A 27,082-nucleotide genomic window follows, 5' to 3' on the forward strand; every position below is an offset into this window, starting at 1 on the left:
ATTTTAAAAGTCAGTGAATTCCAAATTGCACATGAAAAATCACACACAGACACACAGACACACAAACACACATAAACTGCTGATATACTGTTTGTTATCTAGTGAGCGAATATCTTAACTTCCAAATACTGAATTACAATGTTGAAGAGACAAGAAGTCACTGAACCCCAGGACACCCTGGCGCACTGCATCAATTGCCACAATCTGAATGAGAGGTTTTCTTTCAAGGATTCTTATGCATGCTTATACGGTGAATATACTGAGTGAGTGTGAAATAGTGGGTACTCTAGGAATTTTTATAAAGAGAAAAGAAATTAGTTCACTATGACACTACTACAGGTATTACACACACTAGTATGCATACACAAACACACACACACACACACTCATCCTTGTCCTAGAAGCATGAGAAAAGATAAGCACAATAGCTTAAATACCAGGATTGCAAAATGTGGGGACACTTTCATGTCTCAAAATAATCATTCAACTTAGAATTCACATGAAGTGACATCATTTCTAACAATGTTCTTGGCAGGAAGGTATACTACCACCTTTAGGCCAATGAAGAAATGAGCACTAATTCGTTAGAAAATATGCGTGAAGACAACACTGTCATTGAAATCATTTGTAGCAAGCCAATGATGCACATGGATACATGTCTCAAGATCTTCGAACATACACTGGACATATTCAATGAATGCTGTACATTTCCTCACCTGACAGGTTGTCACACCTGATCTTTGGAATAGCAACGTTGAGCCATACAGAAATTAGTGACTTCCAGGAAGCATTCCTGACTTGCATTATTTGGAATAGAGAATTTAACAGACACAGAAACAGGAAATATTTTGAAACCACACTAGTGGCCCCACAAACAAAGTCACGCACAGTGTGACTTAGTTCCATGAATATTCAGTATTCTCCTGTCAGTGAATGTATGGGCTTTCATCTAAGTAAAGGTCTTTTTAGTATCTCCAATTGTTCATGACCACCAGGAAACTGGATTTTTGCCATTTTTCACTGCTTGTATGACGGAGAATGGTTCATTTTAGCCCACTATACTACATATAGGGCTCTGAATTGCATAGATAAAGTAGCTCCTTTTATAAACAATCTTAGGTGATTGAAGTTCTGCCAAGAAAAATCAACTTATATTCTCCCCATGTATCATGGCTTTCTTGAGAAGAAACAATTATTTAGCTCACAACAATGTATTTAAAACTGGGAAATATTTAAAAATATGTTGTGCCCATTCTAAAAACACCTCAGTCGTTAGGTTTTAGCATCTAGACATTATGTCCTACTGCTGCAGTTGAGTGTCTAATTCACAGGATACTTCCTTTCATAGCATCAAATTTCAATGGGAGCAACACTCTTTTGACCTTAATGCTGAGGTAGGATGAAATTCATAGAAACATGTAACTCTGATACTAGAAACAGCTTGGGTAACATGTTTGAATATCTGGCAACAGGTTCATATCATTGATCTCAGTACATATGTCACAGGATAACTCCAAATCTCTCCTGGTTTTGATTAGGAGAAAATTTCATGTTTGTTCATAACTTCATTATATGCTTTAATTTCATACAATCAAGTAGGCCTCATTCTACTCCCAACATAGTTTGATGGTTGATGTCAGTCCAGCCATTCAACTCCATGAAATCACGTGCATTTCTCTGGATTTTTACCACCTATCTGCATTTTTCGTTTTGAGAAACATTGCTTCCACCTCATAATTTCGCACTATGGTGAGTTTCACAGAATTCAGTTACTCATGTTTAAAAACCAACAGATTAAGAAGGTTTTCTCTCTGTGTTTTAACATGTCTTGGAATAGAGGGTACATTTCACCAGTTACTTCACAGCTAGCACCACTTTTCAGTTTCAAAAAATTCGGATCACATTCACCTCATAATGCAGTAGATATTCTAATGAGTTTAATAGATATATGAATTTCCCATTTAAATACATAGTAATAGGAAAGGTGAATATTTGGCAGTTAGTTCTGCTAATAAGCTTCAGCAAGTCTTTTACGGGATTGCTCCACTTTTGTGTCTGGAATTATTCGTGTAGAAATATCAATGTTACCGCATGATGCTTTCCTTATTATTCAGAATTGCATACAAAACTACTTCCCATTCTGAAATGAAATAAGTTTGAATGTTGAATATCTGACACTACCTTGAAGTCCTGGCTTTCCTCTGCAATTCAAAGGATTACACCCATCAAGCACCATTTTTAATTAAAAAAAATTATTGTTTATTTTTGTCCTTAGTGAGATAGATATACATACATATATATGTTGTGTTCATATATATATATGTACGTGTATTTTTCCAAATTTCATAGAAAAACGTAACTCGAAATTTTAAGCCAACTTAATCAGATGATTAAAGGTCTGCTAGGGGTTTTTTGTCTTGCTCTGTATGTCAAGTATTTCTTCCATGTTCCCAGTTTTCATTTGGAATATATATTCATTCAATCACACTTCACTATCTACTGTTTTAGTTTTCAGAGAAACATATAATTGTAAAAGAACAGAAAGCAGTTATATGTATTAATCTCTAGTAACAAGATGAACGCCTGGAAGGCACTCAGTGAGTCACAATATTATTTCATATTGGCTGGGTTACTTTGATAGAAATATTGCTTTTTCCTAAATTCATAGAATTATGAACCCCAAGAAACACAGCTTACTCAGGGCAATTTCGTCCAAAATTCATTTCCTTGGTCGATGTACCCTGATGGCTAGAGAACAAGTAGTGTCAGATCAACAGGTGACGGGGAATCCATGTAACCTCATTCTTGCCTTGCGTGTCTCCTGTTATCAAACCGTGACATCGTGTGTTCAGGGTGAGACCCTGAATTCGTGACAGCCGGTGCACCACAGTGAGATGAAGAGGGGACTGTTCTGCTTGGTGAATTCCAGACCCAAGTTGTACAAAGGCATGTGGATAATTCAAACCATGGGGCATTGTACCTTGGGCTAGCAGTGTGTTTGGAACTCACCCATCTTGATGAGCTCAGGTCAACCATGTTGTGCTGCTGTCCCTGTCTCCGTTTTCCCCTGGCCACAGTTAACTGAGAATGTTTCCACACAAAGCATGGGCACCTTCCTCCAGCTTCTTCCATTGACTGGCTTGGCTGTCATAGCAACAGGCCAGGCAGCAGCTGCCTATGGACACTCCCAGTTCCTGGTGATGTGGGCCCACAGTGACATCACAACCATGTCTTTTCTGATTGGTCAGACTGCATAAGCACTCCTTGTAAGGCTCCTCCCCCTCCACACACCCGCCACTTTGCTGCCAGCAGCAGCCAAGATCTTCTGATCTGAAGACGGCTCATTTCCTCCAGTTTCCCTCCTCACCTTTTCAAGGTTCAACTGAGATGATATTCCTCTCCTGTTCCATGCAACTACCAGTCTAGAAGCTGCATTTTGGCGGATAGGAAGTGTTTCTACTGGTGAGTACAAAATCACCTCAAGCCCTTTGCAGTGCCATTAGCCAGGAAAAGTCAAATAAAATTGAATGAGGAAATTTCTCTCCCAGAATGACATCACCCATAATTGCGTGCATATTCCCTTGTGTGGATTCCAAATATAGCCCTCTGGAAACCATGGGGTTGTCATTCCAGGATTTTGTTTTCCTAACTTCATCCAAAGACAAATTCTCTCGGGGACGGGACTGGCAAGAGCATCAGAGTGAACAGTGTATTCATTTTATGTCGACCAAGAAATTAATTCACTTTGAACTGAGGACTCTAGAGGAACACACAGGGTGTACTCCATGAATGCTTAGTACTCCCTACTCATTGAAATTCTTATCATCTCTCCCGTGAACAGAAGCTTTCAGGAACACCATAAATTGTAGCAAACCATGAAGCACTCGGAAAGGACTTTCATTTCTGCAAATATTCTCTGGGACACTAAAGAGTTCAACTTTTGCTCATGGAGCTGAACACACACAGCCAGTGCGACTCAAGGCGGTGCTGCAAAGTGAATTCAAGGCTATAACATATATTCTCAATATAGTGAATTCCAAATGGAAATAGATAAATCACACACAGACACACACACACAGAGACATACACACACAAATGTGCTGATATACTGTTCCCTAACTAGTGAGCAAATACCTTCATTCCATCTACTGAATTACAAGGTTCAAAAGGTGAGACGACCTGAACAGCAGGACAGCCTGGTGCACTCCATCACTTCCCACAATCCGAATGAGACGTTTTCTTTCAAGTATTCTTCTGCGTACCTAAAGAGGGGATAAACTCAATAAGTGTGAAATAGTAGGTACAGTAAGAATTTTTATAAGGAGCAAAGAAATTAGTTCACCATGACACTATGGGTATTACACACACTCGTATGCATAGGCAAACACACACAGGGCAACAGACACACCCCTGCCGGAGGACCATGAGGAGAGATAAGCGCAAGAGCTGAAATCGCTGGGTCGCCCGAATGTGCGGACACTTTCGTGTCTCCAAAAAATCATCCAACTTACACAAATACATGAAGTGACATCATTTCCAACAATGTCCTTGGAAGGAAGGTATCCTACCACCTTTTGGCCAATGATGTAATAAGCACTAATTCACCAGAGTATATGCATGAAGCCATCACTGTAATTGAAATCATTTGTAGCAAGCCAATGATGCACATGGATACATGTCACACTGGACATATTCAATGAATGCTGCACATTTCCTCACCTGACAGGTTTTCACAGCTGATTTTTGGAATAGCAACGCTGAGCCATACCGAAATTAGTGACTTCCGGGAAGCATTGCTGACTTGCATTATTTGGAACGCAGCCTTTAACAGACACAGAAACAGGAAACATTTGGAAACCACACCAGCGGCCACACACGCAAATACACCCACAGTGTCACTTAGTTCCATGAATATTCAGTATTCTGGTGTCAGTGAATGTATGGGCTTTCATTTAAGTAAAGTTCTTTTTAGGATCTCCAATTTTTCATGATCACCAGGAAACTGGATTGTTTGCCATGTTTCACTGCGTGTAATTGAGAGAATGGTTAATTTTCGCCCATAATACTACATGTAGTGCTCTGAATTTGATAGACAAAGGAACTTCTTTTATAAACAATCATAGATGGTTGAAGTTCGGTCAGGAAAACTCAACTTATATTCTCTCGAGGTATCTTGACTTTCTAGAGAAGAAACAATTATTTAGCTCCCAACAATGCATTTAAAACTAGTAAATACTTGAAAATATGTTGTGCCCATTGCAAAACCACCTCAGTCCTTAGGTTTAGTATCTAGAAAATATGTCCTACTGCTGCAATTGAGTGTATATTTCACAGGATACTTCCTTTCCAAGCATCATATTTCAATGGAAGTAGCACTCATTTGGCCTTAATGCTGAGGTAGGATGAATTTCATAGACACATGTAACTGTGATAATAGAAACCACTTGCGTAATATGTTGAATATCTGGCATCAGATTCAAATCATTGATCTCAGTACATATGTCACAGGATATCTCCCCTTCACTCCTGGTTTTGTGATAAGGAGAATTTTCACGTTTGTTCATAACTTCATTTTATGCTTTGATTTAATATATCATGTAAGCCCTATTCTACTCCCCACATAGAATGATGGTTGATGTCTCTCTAGCCCTTCTATTCCCGGAATTCACTGTGCATTTCTCTGCATTTTTTCCCACCTATCTCCATTTTTCGTTTTGAGAAACATTGCCTCCACCTCATAATTTCGCCTTATAATGAGTTTCATAGAATTCAGTTACTCATGTTTAAAAACCAACATCTTTAGAAGGTTTTCTCTCTGGTGTTTGATCAAGTCTTGCAATAGAGGGTACATTTCACCAGTTACTTCCCAGCTAGCACCACTTTTCGGTTTCAAAATATTCAGATCACATTTACCTCATAATGCTGTAGATATTCTTATGAGTTTACTTGATATGTGAATTTCCCGAATAAAATCCTAGTAATAGGAAGGCTTCATATTTGGAATTAGTTCAGCTGAAAGGCTTCAGCAAGTCCTTCAAAGGATTGCTCCACTTCTGTTACTGGCTGGGCAGCCATAGCAACAGGTGCTGCCTGTGGACACTTCTTGTATCTGGTGATGTTTCCCCATTGTGGCATCACCACCAAGTCTTTTCTGATTACTCAGACTGTGCAAGCACTTCTGCTATGGCCCCTCCCCCACCACACACCAGCCACTTTCATGCCAGTAACAGGCAAGAGCTTCTGATCTGAAGATGGCTCATCTCCTCTAGTTTCCCTCCTCACCTTTTCAAGGTTCAACTGAGATGACATTCCTCTTCTGTTCCATACAACTACAAATCTGCAAGCTGAATTTTGGAGAATAGGAAGTATTTATACTGGTGAGTACATAAACACCTCAAGTCCTATGCAGTGCAACCAGCCAGGAAAGTCCCATAACATTGGATGAGGAAATGTCTCTCCCAGAAGTACATCTCTCATCATTGGGAGCATATAACCTTGTGTGGATGCAAAATATAGCACACTGGAAACCAGGGGGTGTGATTCCAGGCTTTTGTTTTTCTAACTTCATTAAAACACAAAAAAGTATTCACTTAATGTCCTGTAAGAAATTAGTGCAGTTTGATTTGAGGACTATAGAGGAACACACAGGTTGTATTCCATGAATACTTCGTACTCCCTACTCTGTGAAATTGTTTTCATCACTTCTGTTAACAGAAGCTTTCAGGAACCCCAGAATTTGTGGAAAACCATGAAGCACCCAGAAAAGATATTCATTTCTGCAAAGATTCTCTGGGGTACAAGAGAGTACACATTTCTCACACACACAGTCAGTGCAACTCAAGGCTATGCCTCAGTGACTTCAAGGCTTGAACATACATTTTAAAAGTCAGTGAATTCCAAATTGCACACGAAAAATCACACACAGACACACAGACACACAAACACACATAAACTGCTGATATACTGTTTGTTATCTAGTGAGCGAATATCTTAACTTCCATCTACTGAATTACAATGTTGAAGAGACAAGAAGTCACTGAACCCCAGGACACCCTGGCGCACTGCATCAATTGCCACAATCTGAATGAGAGGTTTTCTTTCAAGGATTCTTCTGCATACCTATACGGTGAATATACTGAGTGAGTGTGAAATAGTGGGTACTCTAAGAATTTTTATAAAGAGAAAAGAAATTAGTTCACTATGACACTACTACAGGTATTACACACACTAGTATGCATACACAAACACACACACACACACTCATCCTTCTCCTAGAAGCATGAGAAAAGATAAGCACAATAGCTTAAAAACCAGGATTGCAAAATGTCGGGACACTTTCATGTCTCAAAATAATCATGCAACTTAGAATTCACATGAAGTGACATCATTTCTAACAATGTTCTTGGCAGGAAGGTATACTACCACCTTTAGGCCAATGAAGAAATGAGCACTAATTCGTTAGAAAATATGCGTGAAGACAACACTGTCATTGAAATCATTTGTAGCAAGCCAATGATGCACATGGATACATGTCTCAAGATCTTCGAACATACACTGGACATATTCAATGAATGCTGTACATTTCCTCACCTGACAGGTTGTCACACCTGATCTTTGGAATAGCAACGTTGAGCCATACAGAAATTAGTGACTTCCAGGAAGCATTGCTGACTTGCATTATTTGGAATAGAGAATTTAACAGACACAGAAACAGGAAATATTTTGAAACCACACTAGTGGCCCCACAAACAAAGTCACGCACAGTGTGACTTAGTTCCATGAATATTCAGTATTCTCCTGTCAGTGAATGTATGGGCTTTCATCTAAGTAAAGGTCTTTTTAGTATCTCCAATTGTTCATGATCACCAGGAAACTGGATTTTTGCCATTTTTCACTGCTTGTATGACGGAGAATGGTTCATTTTAGCCCACTATACTACATATAGGACTCTGAATTGCATAGATAAAGTAGCTCCTTTTATAAACAATCTTAGGTGATTGAAGTTCTGCCAAGAAAAATCAACTTATATTCTCCCCATGTATCATGGCTTTCTTGAGAAGAAACAATTATTTAGCTCACAACAATGTATTTAAAACTGGGAAATATTTAAAAATATGTTGTGCCCATTCTAAAAACACCTCAGTCGTTAGGTTTTAGCATCTAGACATTATGTCCTACTGCTGCAGTTGAGTGTCTAATTCACAGGATACTTCCTTTCATAGCATCACATTTCAATGGGAGCAACACTCTTTTGACCTTAATGCTGAGGTAGGATGAAATTCATAGAAACATGTAACTCTGATACTAGAAACAGCTTGGGTAACATGTTTGAATATCTGGCAACAGGTTCATATCATTGATCTCAGTACATATGTCACAGGATAACTCCAAATCTCTCCTGGTTTTGATTAGGAGAAAATTTCATGTTTGTTCATAACTTCATTATATGCTTTAATTTCATACAATCAAGTAGGCCTCATTCTACTCCCAACATAGTTTGATGGTTGATGTCAGTCCAGCCATTCAACTCCATGAAATCACGTGCATTTCTCTGGATTTTTACCACCTATCTGCATTTTTCGTTTTGAGAAACATTGCTTCCACCTCATAATTTCGCACTATGGTGAGTTTCACAGAATTCAGTTACTCATGTTTAAAAACCAACAGATTAAGAAGGTTTTCTCTCTGTGTTTTAACATGTCTTGGAATAGAGGGTACATTTCACCAGTTACTTCACAGCTAGCACCACTTTTCAGTTTCAAAAAATTCGGATCACATTCACCTCATAATGCAGTAGATATTCTAATGAGTTTAATAGATATATGAATTTCCCATTTAAATACATAGCAATAGGAAAGGTGAATATTTGGCAGTTAGTTCTGCTAATAAGCTTCAGCAAGTCTTTTACGGGATTGCTCCACTTTTGTGTCTGGAATTATTCGTGTAGAAATATCAATGTTACCGCATGATGCTTTCCTTATTATTCAGAATTGCATACAAAACTACTTCCCATTCTGAAATGAAATAAGTTTGAATGTTGAATATCTGACACTACCTTGAAGTCCTGGCTTTCCTCTGCAATTCAAAGTATTACACCCATCAAGCACCATTTTTAATTAAAAAAAATTATTGTTTATTTTTGTCCTTAGTGAGATAGATATACATACATATATATGTTGTGTTCATATATATATGTACGTGTATTATTCCAAATTTCATAGAAAAACGTAACTCGAAATTTTAAGCCAACTTAATCAGATGATTAAAGGTCTGCTAGGGGTTTTTTGTCTTGCTCTGTATGTCAAGTATTTCTTCCATGTTCCCAGTTTTCATTTGGAATATATATTCATTCAATCACACTTCACTATCTACTGTTTTAGTTTTCAGAGAAACATATAATTGTAAAAGAACAGAAAGCAGTTATATGTATTAATCTCTAGTAACAAGATGAACGCCTGGAAGGCACTCAGTGAGTCACAATATTATTTCATATTGGCTGGGTTACTTTGATAGAAATATTGCTTTTTCCTAAATTCATAGAATTATGAACCCCAAGAAACACAGCTTACTCAGGGCAATTTCGTCCAAAATTCATTTCCTTGGTCGATGTACCCTGATGGCTAGAGAACAAGTAGTGTCAGATCAACAGGTGACGGGAAATCCATGTAACCTCATTCTTGCCTTGCGTGTCTCCTGTTATCAAACCGTGACATCGTGTGTTCAGGGTGAGACCCTGAATTCGTGACAGCCGGTGCACCACAGTGAGATGAAGAGGGGACTGTTCTGCTTGGTGAATTCCAGACCCAAGTTGTACAAATGCATGTGGATAATTCAAACCATGGGGCATTGTACCTTGGGCTAGCAGTGTGTTTGGAACTCACCCATCTTGATGAGCTCAGGTCAACCATGTTGTGCTGCTGTCCCTGTCTCCGTTTTCCCCTGGCCACAGTTAACTGAGAATGTTTCCACACAAAGCATGGGCACCTTCCTCCAGCTTCTTCCATTGACTGGCTTGGCCGTCATAGCAACAGGCCAGGCAGCAGCTGCCTATGGACACTCCCAGTTCCTGGTGATGTGGGCCCACAGTGACATCACAACCATGTCTTTTCTGATTGGTCAGACTGCATAAGCACTCCTTCTAAGGCTCCTCCCCCTCCACACACCCGCCACTTTGCTGCCAGAAGCAGCCAAGATCTTCTGATCTGAAGACGGCTCATTTCCTCCAGTTTCTCTCCTCACCTTTTCAAGGTTCAACTGAGATGATATTCCTCTCCTGTTCCATGCAACTACCAGTCTAGAAGCTGCATTTTGGCGGATAGGAAGTGTTTCTACTGGTGAGTACAAAATCACCTCAAGCCCTTTGCAGTGCCATTAGCCAGGAAAAGTCAAATAACATTGAATGAGGAAATTTCTCTCCCAGAATTACATCACCCATAATTGCGTGCATATTCCCTTGTGTGGATTCCAAATATAACCCTCTGGAAACCATGGGGTTGTCATTCCAGGATTTTGTTTTCCTAACTTCATCCAAAGACAAATTCTCTCGGGGACTGGCAAGAGCATCAGAGTGAACAGTGTATTCATTTTATATCGACCAAGAAATTAATTCACTTTGAACTGAGGACTCTAGAGGAACACACAGGGTGTACTCCATGAATGCTTAGTACTCCCTACTCATTGAAATTGTTATCATCTCTCCCGTGAACAGAAGCTTTCAGGAACACCATAAATTGTAGCAAACCATGAAGCACTCGGAAAGGACTTTCATTTCTGCAAATATTCTCTGGGACACTAAAGAGTTCAACTTTTCCTCATGGAGCTGAACACACACAGCCAGTGCGACTCAAGGCGGTGCTGCAAAGTGAATTCAAGGCTATAACATATATTCTCAATATAGTGAATTCCAAATGGAAATAGATAAATCACACACAGACACACACACACAGAGACATACACACACAAATGTGCTGATATACTGTTCCCTAACTAGTGAGCAAATACCTTCATTCCATCTACTGAATTACAAGGTTCAAAAGGTGAGACGACCTGAACAGCAGGACAGCCTGGTGCACTCCATCACTTCCCACAATCCGAATGAGACGTTTTCTTTCAAGTATTCTTCTGCGTACCTAAAGAGGGGATAAACTCAATAAGTGTGAAATAGTAGGTACAGTAAGAATTTTTATAAGGAGCAAAGAAATTAGTTCACCATGACACTATGGGTATTACACACACTCGTATGCATAGGCAAACACACACAGGGCAACAGACACACCCCTGCCGGAGGACCATGAGGAGAGATAAGCGCAAGAGCTGAAATCGCTGGGTCGCCCGAATGTGCGGACACTTTCGTGTCTCCAAAAAATCATCCAACTTACACAAATACATGAAGTGACATCATTTCCAACAATGTCCTTGGAAGGAAGGTATCCTACCACCTTTAGGCCAATGATGTAATAAGCACTAATTCACCAGAGTATATGCATGAAGCCATCACTGTAATTGAAATCATTTGTAGCAAGCCAATGATGCACATGGATACATGTCACACTGGACATATTCAATGAATGCTGCACATTTCCTCACCTGACAGGTTTTCACAGCTGATTTTTGGAATAGCAACGCTGAGCCATACCGAAATTAGTGACTTCCGGGAAGCATTGCTGACTTGCATTATTTGGAACGCAGCCTTTAACAGACACAGAAACAGGAAACATTTGGAAACCACACCAGCGGCCACACACGCAAATACACCCACAGTGTCACTTAGTTCCATGAATATTCAGTATTCTGGTGTCAGTGAATGTATGGGCTTTCATTTAAGTAAAGTTCTTTTTAGGATCTCCAATTTTTCATGATCACCAGGAAACTGGATTGTTTGCCATGTTTCACTGCGTGTAATTGAGAGAATGGTTAATTTTCGCCCATAATACTACATGTAGTGCTCTGAATTTGATAGACAAAGGAACTTCTTTTATAAACAATCATAGATGGTTGAAGTTCGGTCAGGAAAACTCAACTTATATTCTCTCGAGGTATCTTGACTTTCTAGAGAAGAAACAATTATTTAGCTCCCAACAATGCATTTAAAACTAGTAAATACTTGAAAATATGTTGTGCCCATTGCAAAACCACCTCAGTCCTTAGGTTTAGTATCTAGAAAATATGTCCTACTGCTGCAATTGAGTGTATATTTCACAGGATACTTCCTTTCCAAGCATCATACTTCAATGGAAGTAGCACTCATTTGGCCTTAATGCTGAGGTAGGATGAATTTCATAGACACATGTAACTGTGATAATAGAAACCACTTGCGTAATATGTTGAATATCTGGCATCAGATTCAAATCATTGATCTCAGTACATATGTCACAGGATATCTCCCCTTCACTCCTGGTTTTGTGATAAGGAGAATTTTCACGTTTGTTCATAACTTCATTTTATGCTTTGATTTAATATATCATGTAAGCCCTATTCTACTCCCCACATAGAATGATGGTTGATGTCTCTCTAGCCCTTCTATTCCCGGAATTCACTGTGCATTTCTCTGCATTTTTTCCCACCTATCTCCATTTTTCGTTTTGAGAAACATTGCCTCCACCTCATAATTTCGCCTTATACTGAGTTTCATAGAATTCAGTTACTCATGTTTAAAAACCAACATCTTTAGAAGGTTTTCTCTCTGGTGTTTGATCAAGTCTTGCAATAGAGGGTACATCTCACCAGTTACTTCCCAGCTAGCACCACTTTTCGGTTTCAAAATATTCAGATCACATTTACCTCATAATGCTGTAGATATTCTGATGAGTTTACTTGATACGTGAATTTCCCGAATAAAATCCTAGTAATAGGAAGGCTTCATATTTGGAATTAGTTCAGCTGAAAGGCTTCAGCAAGTCCTTCAAAGGATTGCTCCACTTCTGTTACTGGCTGGGCAGCCATAGCAACAGGTGCTGCCTGTGGACACTTCTTGTTTCTGGTGATGTTTCCCCACTGTGGCATCACCACCAAGTCTTTTCTGATTACTCAGACTGTGCAAGCACTTCTGCTATGGCCCCTCCCCCTCCACACACCAGCCACTTTCATGCCAGTAACAGGCAAGAGCTTCTGATCTGAAGATGGCTCATCTCCTCTAGTTTCCCTCCTCACCTCTTCAAGGTTCAACTGAGATGACATTCCTCTTCTGTTCCATACAACTACAAATCTGCAAGCTGAATTTTGGAGAATAGGAAGTGTTTCTACTGGTGAGTACATAAACACCTCAAGTCCTATGCAGTGCAACCAGCCAGGAAAGTCCCATAACATTGGATGAGGAAATGTCTCTCCCAGAAGTACATCTCCCATCATTGGGAGCATATAACCTTGTGTGGATGCAAAATATAGCACACTGGAAACCAGGGGGTGTGATTCCAGGCTTTTGTTTTTCTAACTTCATTAAAACACAAAAAAGTATTCACTTAATGTCCTGTAAGAAATTAATGCAGTTTGATTTGAGGACTATAGAGGAACACACAGGTTGTATTCCATGAATACTTCGTACTCCCTACTCTGTGAAATTGTTTTCATCACTTCTGTTAACAGAAGCTTTCAGGAAGCCCAGAATTTGTGGAAAACCATGAAGCACCCAGAAAAGATATTCATTTCTGCAAAGATTCTCTGGGGTACAAGAGAGTACACATTTCTCACACACACAGTCAGTGCAACTCAAGGCTATGCCTCAGTGACTTCAAGGCTTGAACATACATTTTAAAAGTCAGTGAATTCCAAATTGCACACGAAAAATCACACACAGACACACAGACACACAGACACACATAAACTGCTGATACACTGTTTGTTATCTAGTGAGCGAATATCTTAACTTCCATCTACTGAATTACAATGTTGAAGAGACAAGAAGTCACTGAACCCCAGGACACCCTGGCGCACTGCATCAATTGCCACAATCTGAATGAGAGGTTTTCTTTCAAGGATTCTTATGCATACCTATACGGTGAATATACTGAGTGAGTGTGAAATAGTGGGTACTCTAGGAATTTTTATAAAGAGAAAAGAAATTAGTTCACTATGACACTACTACAGGTATTACACACACTAGTATGCATACACAAACACACACACACACACACTCATCCTTGTCCTAGAAGCATGAGAAAAGATAAGCACAATAGCTTAAATACCAGGATTGCAAAATGTGGGGACACTTTCATGTCTCAAAATAATCATGCAACTTAGAATTCACATGAAGTGACATCATTTCTAACAATGTTCTTGGCAGGAAGGTATACTACCACCTTTAGGCCAATGAAGAAATGAGCACTAATTCGTTAGAAAATATGCGTGAAGACAACACTGTCATTGAAATCATTTGTAGCAAGCCAATGATGCACATGGATACATGTCTCAAGATCTTCGAACATACACTGGACATATTCAATGAATGCTGTACATTTCCTCACCTGACAGGTTGTCACACCTGATCTTTGGAATAGCAACGTTGAGCCATACAGAAATTAGTGACTTCCAGGAAGCATTGCTGACTTGCATTATTTGGAATAGAGAATTTAACAGACACAGAAACAGGAAATATTTTGAAACCACACTAGTGGCCCCACAAACAAAGTCACGCACAGTGTGACTTAGTTCCATGAATATTCAGTATTCTCCTGTCAGTGAATGTATGGGCTTTCATCTAAGTAAAGGTCTTTTTAGTATCTCCAATTGTTCATGACCACCAGGAAACTGGATTTTTGCCATTTTTCACTGCTTGTATGACGGAGAATGGTTCATTTTAGCCCACTATACTACATATAGGACTCTGAATTGCATAGATAAAGTAGCTCCTTTTATAAACAATCTTAGGTGATTGAAGTTCTGCCAAGAAAAATCAACTTATATTCTCCCCATGTATCATGGCTTTCTTGAGAAGAAACAATTATTTAGCTCACAACAATGTATTTAAAACTGGGAAATATTTAAAAATATGTTGTGCCCATTCTAAAAACACCTCAGTCGTTAGGTTTTAGCATCTAGACATTATGTCCTACTGCTGCAGTTGAGTGTCTAATTCACAGGATACTTCCTTTCATAGCATCAAATTTCAATGGGAGCAACACTCTTTTGACCTTAATGCTGAGGTAGGATGAAATTCATAGAAACATGTAACTCTGATACTAGAAACAGCTTGGGTAACATGTTTGAATATCTGGCAACAGGTTCATATCATTGATCTCAGTACATATGTCACAGGATAACTCCAAATCTCTCCTGGTTTTGATTAGGAGAAAATTTCATGTTTGTTCATAACTTCATTATATGCTTTAATTTCATACAATCAAGTAGGCCTCATTCTACTCCCAACATAGTTTGATGGTTGATGTCAGTCCAGCCATTCAACTCCATGAAATCACGTGCATTTCTCTGGATTTTTACCACCTATCTGCATTTTTCGTTTTGAGAAACATTGCTTCCACCTCATAATTTCGCACTATGGTGAGTTTCACAGAATTCAGTTACTCATGTTTAAAAACCAACAGATTAAGAAGGTTTTCTCTCTGTGTTTTAACATGTCTTGGAATAGAGGGTACATTTCACCAGTTACTTCACAGCTAGCACCACTTTTCAGTTTCAAAAAATTCGGATCACATTCACCTCATAATGCAGTAGATATTCTAATGAGTTTAATAGATATATGAATTTCCCATTTAAATACATAGTAATAGGAAAGGTGAATATTTGGCAGTTAGTTCTGCTAATAAGCTTCAGCAAGTCTTTTACGGGATTGCTCCACTTTTGTGTCTGGAATTATTCGTGTAGAAATATCAATGTTACCGCATGATGCTTTCCTTATTATTCAGAATTGCATACAAAACTACTTCCCATTCTGAAATGAAATAAGTTTGAATGTTGAATATCTGACACTACCTTGAAGTCCTGGCTTTCCTCTGCAATTCAAAGGATTACACCCATCAAGCACCATTTTTAATTAAAAAAAATTATTGTTTATTTTTGTCCTTAGTGAGATAGATATACATACATATATATGTTGTGTTCATATATATATATGTACGTGTATTTTTCCAAATTTCATAGAAAAACGTAACTCGAAATTTTAAGCCAACTTAATCAGATGATTAAAGGTCTGCTAGGGGTTTTTTGTCTTGCTCTGTATGTCAAGTATTTCTTCCATGTTCCCAGTTTTCATTTGGAATATATATTCATTCAATCACACTTCACTATCTACTGTTTTAGTTTTCAGAGAAACATATAATTGTAAAAGAACAGAAAGCAGTTATATGTATGAATCTCTAGTAACAAGATGATCGCCTGGAAGGCACTCAGTGAGTCACAATATTATTTCATATTGGCTGGGTTACTTTGATAGAAATATTGCATTTTCCTAAATTCATAGAATTATGAACCCCAAGAAACACAGCTTACTCAGGGCAATTTCGTCCAAAATTCATTTCCTTGGTCGATGTACCCTGATGGCTAGAGAACAAGTAGTGTCAGATCAACAGGTGACGGGGAATCCATGTAACCTCATTCTTGCCTTGCGTGTCTCCTGTTATCAAACCGTGACATCGTGTGTTCAGGGTGAGACCCTGAATTCGTGACAGCCGGTGCACCACAGTGAGATGAAGAGGGGACTGTTCTGCTTGGTGAATTCCAGACCCAAGTTGTACAAAGGCATGTGGATAATTCAAACCATGGGGCATTGTACCTTGGGCTAGCAGTGTGTTTGGAACTCACCCATCTTGATGAGCTCAGGTCAACCATGTTGTGCTGCTGTCCCTGTCTCCGTTTTCCCCTGGCCACAGTTAACTGAGAATGTTTCCACACAAAGCATGGGCACCTTCCTCCAGCTTCTTCCATTGACTGGCTTGGCCGTCATAGCAACAGGCCAGGCAGCAGCTGCCTATGGACACTCCCAGTTCCTGGTGATGTGGGCCCACAGTGACATCACAACCATGTCTTTTCTGATTGGTCAGACTGCATAAGCACTCCTTCTAAGGCTCCTCCCCCTCCACACACCCGCCACTTTGCTGCCAGCAGCAGCCAAGATCTTCTGATCTGAAGACGGCTCATTTCCTCCAGTTTCCCTCCTCACCTTTTCAAGGTTCAACTGAGATGATATTCCTCTCCTGTTCCATGCAACTACCAGTCTAGAAGCTGCATTTTGGCGGATAGGAAGTGTTTCTACTGGTGAGTACAAAATCACCTCAAGCCCTTTGCAGTGCCATTAGCCAGGAAAAGTCAAATAACATTGAATGAGGAAATTTCTCTCCCAGAATTACATCACCCATAATTGCGTGCATATTCCCTTGTGTGGATTCCAAATATAGCCCTCTGGAAACCATGGGGTTGTCATTCCAGGATTTTGTTTTCCTAACTTCATCCAAAGACAAATTCTCTCGGGGACTGGCAAGAGCATCAGAGTGAACAGTGTATTCATTTTATATCGACCAAGAAATTAATTCACTTTGAACTGAGGACTCTAGAGGAACACACAGGGTGTACTCCATGAATGCTTAGTACTCCCTACTCATTGAAATTGTTATCATCTCTCCCGTGAACAGAAGCTTTCAGGAACACCATAAATTGTAGCAAACCATGAAGCACTCGGAAAGGACTTTCATTTCTGCAAATATTCTCTGGGACACTAAAGAGTTCAACTTTTCCTCATGGAGCTGAACACACACAGCCAGTGCGACTCAAGGCGGTGCTGCAAAGTGAATTCAAGGCTATAACATATATTCTCAATATAGTGAATTCCAAATGGAAATAGATAAATCACACACAGACACACACACACAGAGACATACACACACAAATGTGCTGATATACTGTTCCCTAACTAGTGAGCAAATATTTTCAGTCCATCTACTGAATTACGAGGTTCAAAAGGTGAGACGACCTGAACAGCAGGACAGCCTGGTGCACTCCATCACTTCCCACAATCCGAATGAGACGTTTTCTTTCAAGTATTCTTCTGCGTACCTAAAGAGGGGATAAACTCAATAAGTGTGAAATAGTAGGTACAGTAAGAATTTTTATAAGGAGCAAAGAAATTAGTTCACCATGACACTATGGGTATTACACACACTCGTATGCATAGGCAAACACACACAGGGCAACAGACACACCCCTGCCGGAGGACCATGAGGAGAGATAAGCGCAAGAGCTGAAATCGCTGGGTCGCCCGAATGTGCGGACACTTTCGTGTCTCCAAAAAATCATCCAACTTACACAAATACATGAAGTGACATCATTTCCAACAATGTCCTTGGAAGGAAGGTATCCTACCACCTTTAGGCCAATGATGTAATAAGCACTAATTCACCAGAGTATATGCATGAAGCCATCACTGTAATTGAAATCATTTGTAGCAAGCCAATGATGCACATGGATACATGTCACACTGGACATATTCAATGAATGCTGCACATTTCCTCACCTGACAGGTTTTCACAGCTGATTTTTGGAATAGCAACGCTGAGCCATACCGAAATTAGTGACTTCCGGGAAGCATTGCTGACTTGCATTATTTGGAACGCAGCCTTTAACAGACACAGAAACAGGAAACATTTGGAAACCACACCAGCGGCCACACACGCAAATACACCCACAGTGTCACTTAGTTCCATGAATATTCAGTATTCTGGTGTCAGTGAATGTATGGGCTTTCATTTAAGTAAAGTTCTTTTTAGGATCTCCAATTTTTCATGATCACCAGGAAACTGGATTGTTTGCCATGTTTCACTGCGTGTAATTGAGAGAATGGTTAATTTTCGCCCATAATACTACATGTAGTGCTCTGAATTTGATAGACAAAGGAACTTCTTTTATAAACAATCATAGATGGTTGAAGTTCGGTCAGGAAAACTCAACTTATATTCTCTCGAGGTATCTTGACTTTCTAGAGAAGAAACAATTATTTAGCTCCCAACAATGCATTTAAAACTAGTAAATACTTGAAAATATGTTGTGCCCATTGCAAAACCACCTCAGTCCTTAGGTTTAGTATCTAGAAAATATGTCCTACTGCTGCAATTGAGTGTATATTTCACAGGATACTTCCTTTCCAAGCATCATACTTCAATGGAAGTAGCACTCATTTGGCCTTAATGCTGAGGTAGGATGAATTTCATAGACACATGTAACTGTGATAATAGAAACCACTTGCGTAATATGTTGAATATCTGGCATCAGATTCAAATCATTGATCTCAGTACATATGTCACAGGATATCTCCCCTTCACTCCTGGTTTTGTGATAAGGAGAATTTTCACGTTTGTTCATAACTTCATTTTATGCTTTGATTTAATATATCATGTAAGCCCTATTCTACTCCCCACATAGAATGATGGTTGATGTCTCTCTAGCCCTTCTATTCCCGGAATTCACTGTGCATTTCTCTGCATTTTTTCCCACCTATCTCCATTTTTCGTTTTGAGAAACATTGCCTCCACCTCATAATTTCGCCTTATACTGAGTTTCATAGAATTCAGTTACTCATGTTTCAAAACCAACATCTTTAGAAGGTTTTCTCTCTGGTGTTTGATCAAGTCTTGCAATAGAGGGTACATCTCACCAGTTACTTCCCAGCTAGCACCACTTTTCGGTTTCAAAATATTCAGATCACATTTACCTCATAATGCTGTAGATATTCTGATGAGTTTACTTGATACGTGAATTTCCCGAATAAAATCCTAGTAATAGGAAGGCTTCATATTTGGAATTAGTTCAGCTGAAAGGCTTCAGCAAGTCCTTCAAAGGATTGCTCCACTTCTGTTACTGGCTGGGCAGCCATAGCAACAGGTGCTGCCTGTGGACACTTCTTGTTTCTGGTGATGTTTCCCCACTGTGGCATCACCACCAAGTCTTTTCTGATTACTCAGACTGTGCAAGCACTTCTGCTATGGCCCCTCCCCCTCCACACACCAGCCACTTTCATGCCAGTAACAGGCAAGAGCTTCTGATCTGAAGATGGCTCATCTCCTCTAGTTTCCCTCCTCACCTCTTCAAGGTTCAACTGAGATGACATTCCTCTTCTGTTCCATACAACTACAAATCTGCAAGCTGAATTTTGGAGAATAGGAAGTGTTTCTACTGGTGAGTACATAAACACCTCAAGTCCTATGCAGTGCAACCAGCCAGGAAAGTCCCATAACATTGGATGAGGAAATGTCTCTCCCAGAAGTACATCTCCCATCATTGGGAGCATATAACCTTGTGTGGATGCAAAATATAGCACACTGGAAACCAGGGGGTGTGATTCCAGGCTTTTGTTTTTCTAACTTCATTAAAACACAAAAAAGTATTCACTTAATGTCCTGTAAGAAATTAATGCAGTTTGATTTGAGGACTATAGAGGAACACACAGGTTGTATTCCATGAATACTTCGTACTCCCTACTCTGTGAAATTGTTTTCATCACTTCTGTTAACAGAAGCTTTCAGGAAGCCCAGAATTTGTGGAAAACCATGAAGCACCCAGAAAAGATATTCATTTCTGCAAAGATTCTCTGGGGTACAAGAGAGTACACATTTCTCACACACACAGTCAGTGCAACTCAAGGCTATGCCTCAGTGACTTCAAGGCTTGAACATACATTTTAAAAGTCAGTGAATTCCAAATTGCACACGAAAAATCACACACAGACACACAGACACACAGACACACATAAACTGCTGATACACTGTTTGTTATCTAGTGAGCGAATATCTTAACTTCCATCTACTGAATTACAATGTTGAAGAGACAAGAAGTCACTGAACCCCAGGACACCCTGGCGCACTGCATCAATTGCCACAATCTGAATGAGAGGTTTTCTTTCAAGGATTCTTATGCATACCTATACGGTGAATATACTGAGTGAGTGTGAAATAGTGGGTACTCTAGGAATTTTTATAAAGAGAAAAGAAATTAGTTCACTATGACACTACTACAGGTATTACACACACTAGTATGCATACACAAACACACACACACACACACTCATCCTTGTCCTAGAAGCATGAGAAAAGATAAGCACAATAGCTTAAATACCAGGATTGCAAAATGTGGGGACACTTTCATGTCTCAAAATAATCATTCAACTTAGAATTCACATGAAGTGACATCATTTCTAACAATGTTCTTGGCAGGAAGGTATACTACCACCTTTAGGCCAATGAAGAAATGAGCACTAATTCGTTAGAAAATATGCGTGAAGACAACACTGTCATTGAAATCATTTGTAGCAAGCCAATGATGCACATGGATACATGTCTCAAGATCTTCGAACATACACTGGACATATTCAATGAATGCTGTACATTTCCTCACCTGACAGGTTGTCACACCTGATCTTTGGAATAGCAACGTTGAGCCATACAGAAATTAGTGACTTCCAGGAAGCATTGCTGACTTGCATTATTTGGAATAGAGAATTTAACAGACACAGAAACAGGAAATATTTTGAAACCACACTAGTGGCCCCACAAACAAAGTCACGCACAGTGTGACTTAGTTCCATGAATATTCAGTATTCTCCTGTCAGTGAATGTATGGGCTTTCATCTAAGTAAAGGTCTTTTTAGTATCTCCAATTGTTCATGACCACCAGGAAACTGGATTTTTGCCATTTTTCACTGCTTGTATGAGGGAGAATGGTTCATTTTAGCCCACTATACTACATATAGGACTCTGAATTGCATAGATAAAGTAGCTCCTTTTATAAACAATCTTAGGTGATTGAAGTTCTGCCAAGAAAAATCAACTTATATTCTCCCCATGTATCATGGCTTTCTTGAGAAGAAACAATTATTTAGCTCACAACAATGTATTTAAAACTGGGAAATATTTAAAAATATGTTGTGCCCATTCTAAAAACACCTCAGTCGTTAGGTTTTAGCATCTAGACATTATGTCCTACTGCTGCAGTTGAGTGTCTAATTCACAGGATACTTCCTTTCATAGCATCAAATTTCAATGGGAGCAACACTCTTTTGACCTTAATGCTGAGGTAGGATGAAATTCATAGAAACATGTAACTCTGATACTAGAAACAGCTTGGGTAACATGTTTGAATATCTGGCAACAGGTTCATATCATTGATCTCAGTACATATGTCACAGGATAACTCCAAATCTCTCCTGGTTTTGATTAGGAGAAAATTTCATGTTTGTTCATAACTTCATTATATGCTTTAATTTCATACAATCAAGTAGGCCTCATTCTACTCCCAACATAGTTTGATGGTTGATGTCAGTCCAGCCATTCAACTCCATGAAATCACGTGCATTTCTCTGGATTTTTACCACCTATCTGCATTTTTCGTTTTGAGAAACATTGCTTCCACCTCATAATTTCGCACTATGGTGAGTTTCACAGAATTCAGTTACTCATGTTTAAAAACCAACAGATTAAGAAGGTTTTCTCTCTGTGTTTTAACATGTCTTGGAATAGAGGGTACATTTCACCAGTTACTTCACAGCTAGCACCACTTTTCAGTTTCAAAAAATTCGGATCACATTCACCTCATAATGCAGTAGATATTCTAATGAGTTTAATAGATATATGAATTTCCCATTTAAATACATAGTAATAGGAAAGGTGAATATTTGACAGTTAGTTCTGCTAATAAGCTTCAGCAAGTCTTTTACGGGATTGCTCCACTTTTGTGTCTGGAATTATTCGTGTAGAAATATCAATGTTACCGCATGATGCTTTCCTTATTATTCAGAATTGCATACAAAACTACTTCCCATTCTGAAATGAAATAAGTTTGAATGTTGAATATCTGACACTACCTTGAAGTCCTGGCTTTCCTCTGCAATTCAAAGGATTACACCCATCAAGCACCATTTTTAATTAAAAAAAATTATTGTTTATTTTTGTCCTTAGTGAGATAGATATACATACATATATATGTTGTGTTCATATATATATATGTACGTGTATTTTTCCAAATTTCATAGAAAAACGTAACTCGAAATTTTAAGCCAACTTAATCAGATGATTAAAGGTCTGCTAGGGGTTTTTTGTCTTGCTCTGTATGTCAAGTATTTCTTCCATGTTCCCAGTTTTCATTTGGAATATATATTCATTCAATCACACTTCACTATCTACTGTTTTAGTTTTCAGAGAAACATATAATTGTAAAAGAACAGAAAGCAGTTATATGTATGAATCTCTAGTAACAAGATGAACGCCTGGAAGGCACTCAGTGAGTCACAATATTATTTCATATTGGCTGGGTTACTTTGATAGAAATATTGCATTTTCCTAAATTCATAGAATTATGAACCCCAAGAAACACAGCTTACTCAGGGCAATTTCGTCCAAAATTCATTTCCTTGGTCGATGTACCCTGATGGCTAGAGAACAAGTAGTGTCAGATCAACAGGTGACGGGGAATCCATGTAACCTCATTCTTGCCTTGCGTGTCTCCTGTTATCAAACCGTGACATCGTGTGTTCAGGGTGAGACCCTGAATTCGTGACAGCCGGTGCACCACAGTGAGATGAAGAGGGGACTGTTCTGCTTGGTGAATTCCAGACCCAAGTTGTACAAAGGCATGTGGATAATTCAAACCATGGGGCATTGTACCTTGGGCTAGCAGTGTGTTTGGAACTCACCCATCTTGATGAGCTCAGGTCAACCATGTTGTGCTGCTGTCCCTGTCTCCGTTTTCCCCTGGCCACAGTTAACTGAGAATGTTTCCACACAAAGCATGGGCACCTTCCTCCAGCTTCTTCCATTGACTGGCTTGGCCGTCATAGCAACAGGCCAGGCAGCAGCTGCCTATGGACACTCCCAGTTCCTGGTGATGTGGGCCCACAGTGACATCACAACCATGTCTTTTCTGATTGGTCAGACTGCATAAGCACTCCTTCTAAGGCTCCTCCCCCTCCACACACCCGCCACTTTGCTGCCAGCAGCAGCCAAGATCTTCTGATCTGAAGACGGCTCATTTCCTCCAGTTTCCCTCCTCACCTTTTCAAGGTTCAACTGAGATGATATTCCTCTCCTGTTCCATGCAACTACCAGTCTAGAAGCTGCATTTTGGCGGATAGGAAGTGTTTCTACTGGTGAGTACAAAATCACCTCAAGCCCTTTGCAGTGCCATTAGCCAGGAAAAGTCAAATAACATTGAATGAGGAAATTTCTCTCCCAGAATTACATCACCCATAATTGCGTGCATATTCCCTTGTGTGGATTCCAAATATAGCCCTCTGGAAACCATGGGGTTGTCATTCCAGGATTTTGTTTTCCTAACTTCATCCAAAGACAAATTCTCTCGGGGACTGGCAAGAGCATCAGAGTGAACAGTGTATTCATTTTATATCGACCAAGAAATTAATTCACTTTGAACTGAGGACTCTAGAGGAACACACAGGGTGTACTCCATGAATGCTTAGTACTCCCTACTCATTGAAATTGTTATCATCTCTCCCGTGAACAGAAGCTTTCAGGAACACCATAAATTGTAGCAAACCATGAAGCACTCGGAAAGGACTTTCATTTCTGCAAATATTCTCTGGGACACTAAAGAGTTCAACTTTTCCTCATGGAGCTGAACACACACAGCCAGTGCGACTCAAGGCGGTGCTGCAAAGTGAATTCAAGGCTATAACATATATTCTCAATATAGTGAATTCCAAATGGAAATAGATAAATCACACACAGACACACACACACAGAGACATACACACACAAATGTGCTGATATACTGTTCCCTAACTAGTGAGCAAATATTTTCAGTCCATCTACTGAATTACGAGGTTCAAAAGGTGAGACGACCTGAACAGCAGGACAGCCTGGTGCACTCCATCACTTCCCACAATCCGAATGAGACGTTTTCTTTCAAGTATTCTTCTGCGTACCTAAAGAGGGGATAAACTCAATAAGTGTGAAATAGTAGGTACAGTAAGAATTTTTATAAGGAGCAAAGAAATTAGTTCACCATGACACTATGGGTATTACACACACTCGTATGCATAGGCAAACACACACAGGGCAACAGACACACCCCTGCCGGAGGACCATGAGGAGAGATAAGCGCAAGAGCTGAAATCGCTGGGTCGCCCGAATGTGCGGACACTTTCGTGTCTCCAAAAAATCATCCAACTTACACAAATACATGAAGTGACATCATTTCCAACAATGTCCTTGGAAGGAAGGTATCCTACCACCTTTAGGCCAATGATGTAATAAGCACTAATTCACCAGAGTATATGCATGAAGCCATCACTGTAATTGAAATCATTTGTAGCAAGCCAATGATGCACATGGATACATGTCACACTGGACATATTCAATGAATGCTGCACATTTCCTCACCTGACAGGTTTTCACAGCTGATTTTTGGAATAGCAACGCTGAGCCATACCGAAATTAGTGACTTCCGGGAAGCATTGCTGACTTGCATTATTTGGAACGCAGCCTTTAACAGACACAGAAACAGGAAACATTTGGAAACCACACCAGCGGCCACACACGCAAATACACCCACAGTGTCACTTAGTTCCATGAATATTCAGTATTCTGGTGTCAGTGAATGTATGGGCTTTCATTTAAGTAAAGTTCTTTTTAGGATCTCCAATTTTTCATGATCACCAGGAAACTGGATTGTTTGCCATGTTTCACTGCGTGTAATTGAGAGAATGGTTAATTTTCGCCCATAATACTACATGTAGTGCTCTGAATTTGATAGACAAAGGAACTTCTTTTATAAACAATCATAGATGGTTGAAGTTCGGTCAGGAAAACTCAACTTATATTCTCTCGAGGTATCTTGACTTTCTAGAGAAGAAACAATTATTTAGCTCCCAACAATGCATTTAAAACTAGTAAATACTTGAAAATATGTTGTGCCCATTGCAAAACCACCTCAGTCCTTAGGTTTAGTATCTAGAAAATATGTCCTACTGCTGCAATTGAGTGTATATTTCACAGGATACTTCCTTTCCAAGCATCATACTTCAATGGAAGTAGCACTCATTTGGCCTTAATGCTGAGGTAGGATGAATTTCATAGACACATGTAACTGTGATAATAGAAACCACTTGCATAATATGTTGAATATCTGGCATCAGATTCAAATCATTGATCTCAGTACATATGTCACAGGATATCTCCCCTTCACTCCTGGTTTTGTGATAAGGAGAATTTTCACGTTTGTTCATAACTTCATTTTATGCTTTGATTTAATATATCATGTAAGCCCTATTCTACTCCCCACATAGAATGATGGTTGATGTCTCTCTAGCCCTTCTATTCCCGGAATTCACTGTGCATTTCTCTGCATTTTTTCCCACCTATCTCCATTTTTCGTTTGGAGAAACATTGCCTCCACCTCATAATTTCGCCTTATACTGAGTTTCATAGAATTCAGTTACTCATGTTTAAAAACCAACATCTTTAGAAGGTTTTCTCTCTGGTGTTTGATCAAGTCTTGCAATAGAGGGTACATCTCACCAGTTACTTCCCAGCTAGCACCACTTTTCGGTTTCAAAATATTCAGATCACATTTACCTCATAATGCTGTAGATATTCTGATGAGTTTACTTGATACGTGAATTTCCCGAATAAAATCCTAGTAATAGGAAGGCTTCATATTTGGAATTAGTTCAGCTGAAAGGCTTCAGCAAGTCCTTCAAAGGATTGCTCCACTTCTGTTACTGGCTGGGCAGCCATAGCAACAGGTGCTGCCTGTGGACACTTCTTGTTTCTGGTGATGTTTCCCCACTGTGGCATCACCACCAAGTCTTTTCTGATTACTCAGACTGTGCAAGCACTTCTGCTATGGCCCCTCCCCCTCCACACACCAGCCACTTTCATGCCAGTAACAGGCAAGAGCTTCTGATCTGAAGATGGCTCATCTCCTCTAGTTTCCCTCCTCACCTCTTCAAGGTTCAACTGAGATGACATTCCTCTTCTGTTCCATACAACTACAAATCTGCAAGCTGAATTTTGGAGAATAGGAAGTGTTTCTACTGGTGAGTACATAAACACCTCAAGTCCTATGCAGTGCAACCAGCCAGGAAAGTCCCATAACATTGGATGAGGAAATGTCTCTCCCAGAAGTACATCTC

The sequence above is a fragment of the Castor canadensis genome, chromosome 12 (genome assembly GCF_047511655.1).
Source record: "Castor canadensis chromosome 12, mCasCan1.hap1v2, whole genome shotgun sequence".
NCBI classification, from domain to species: domain Eukaryota; kingdom Metazoa; phylum Chordata; class Mammalia; order Rodentia; family Castoridae; genus Castor; species Castor canadensis.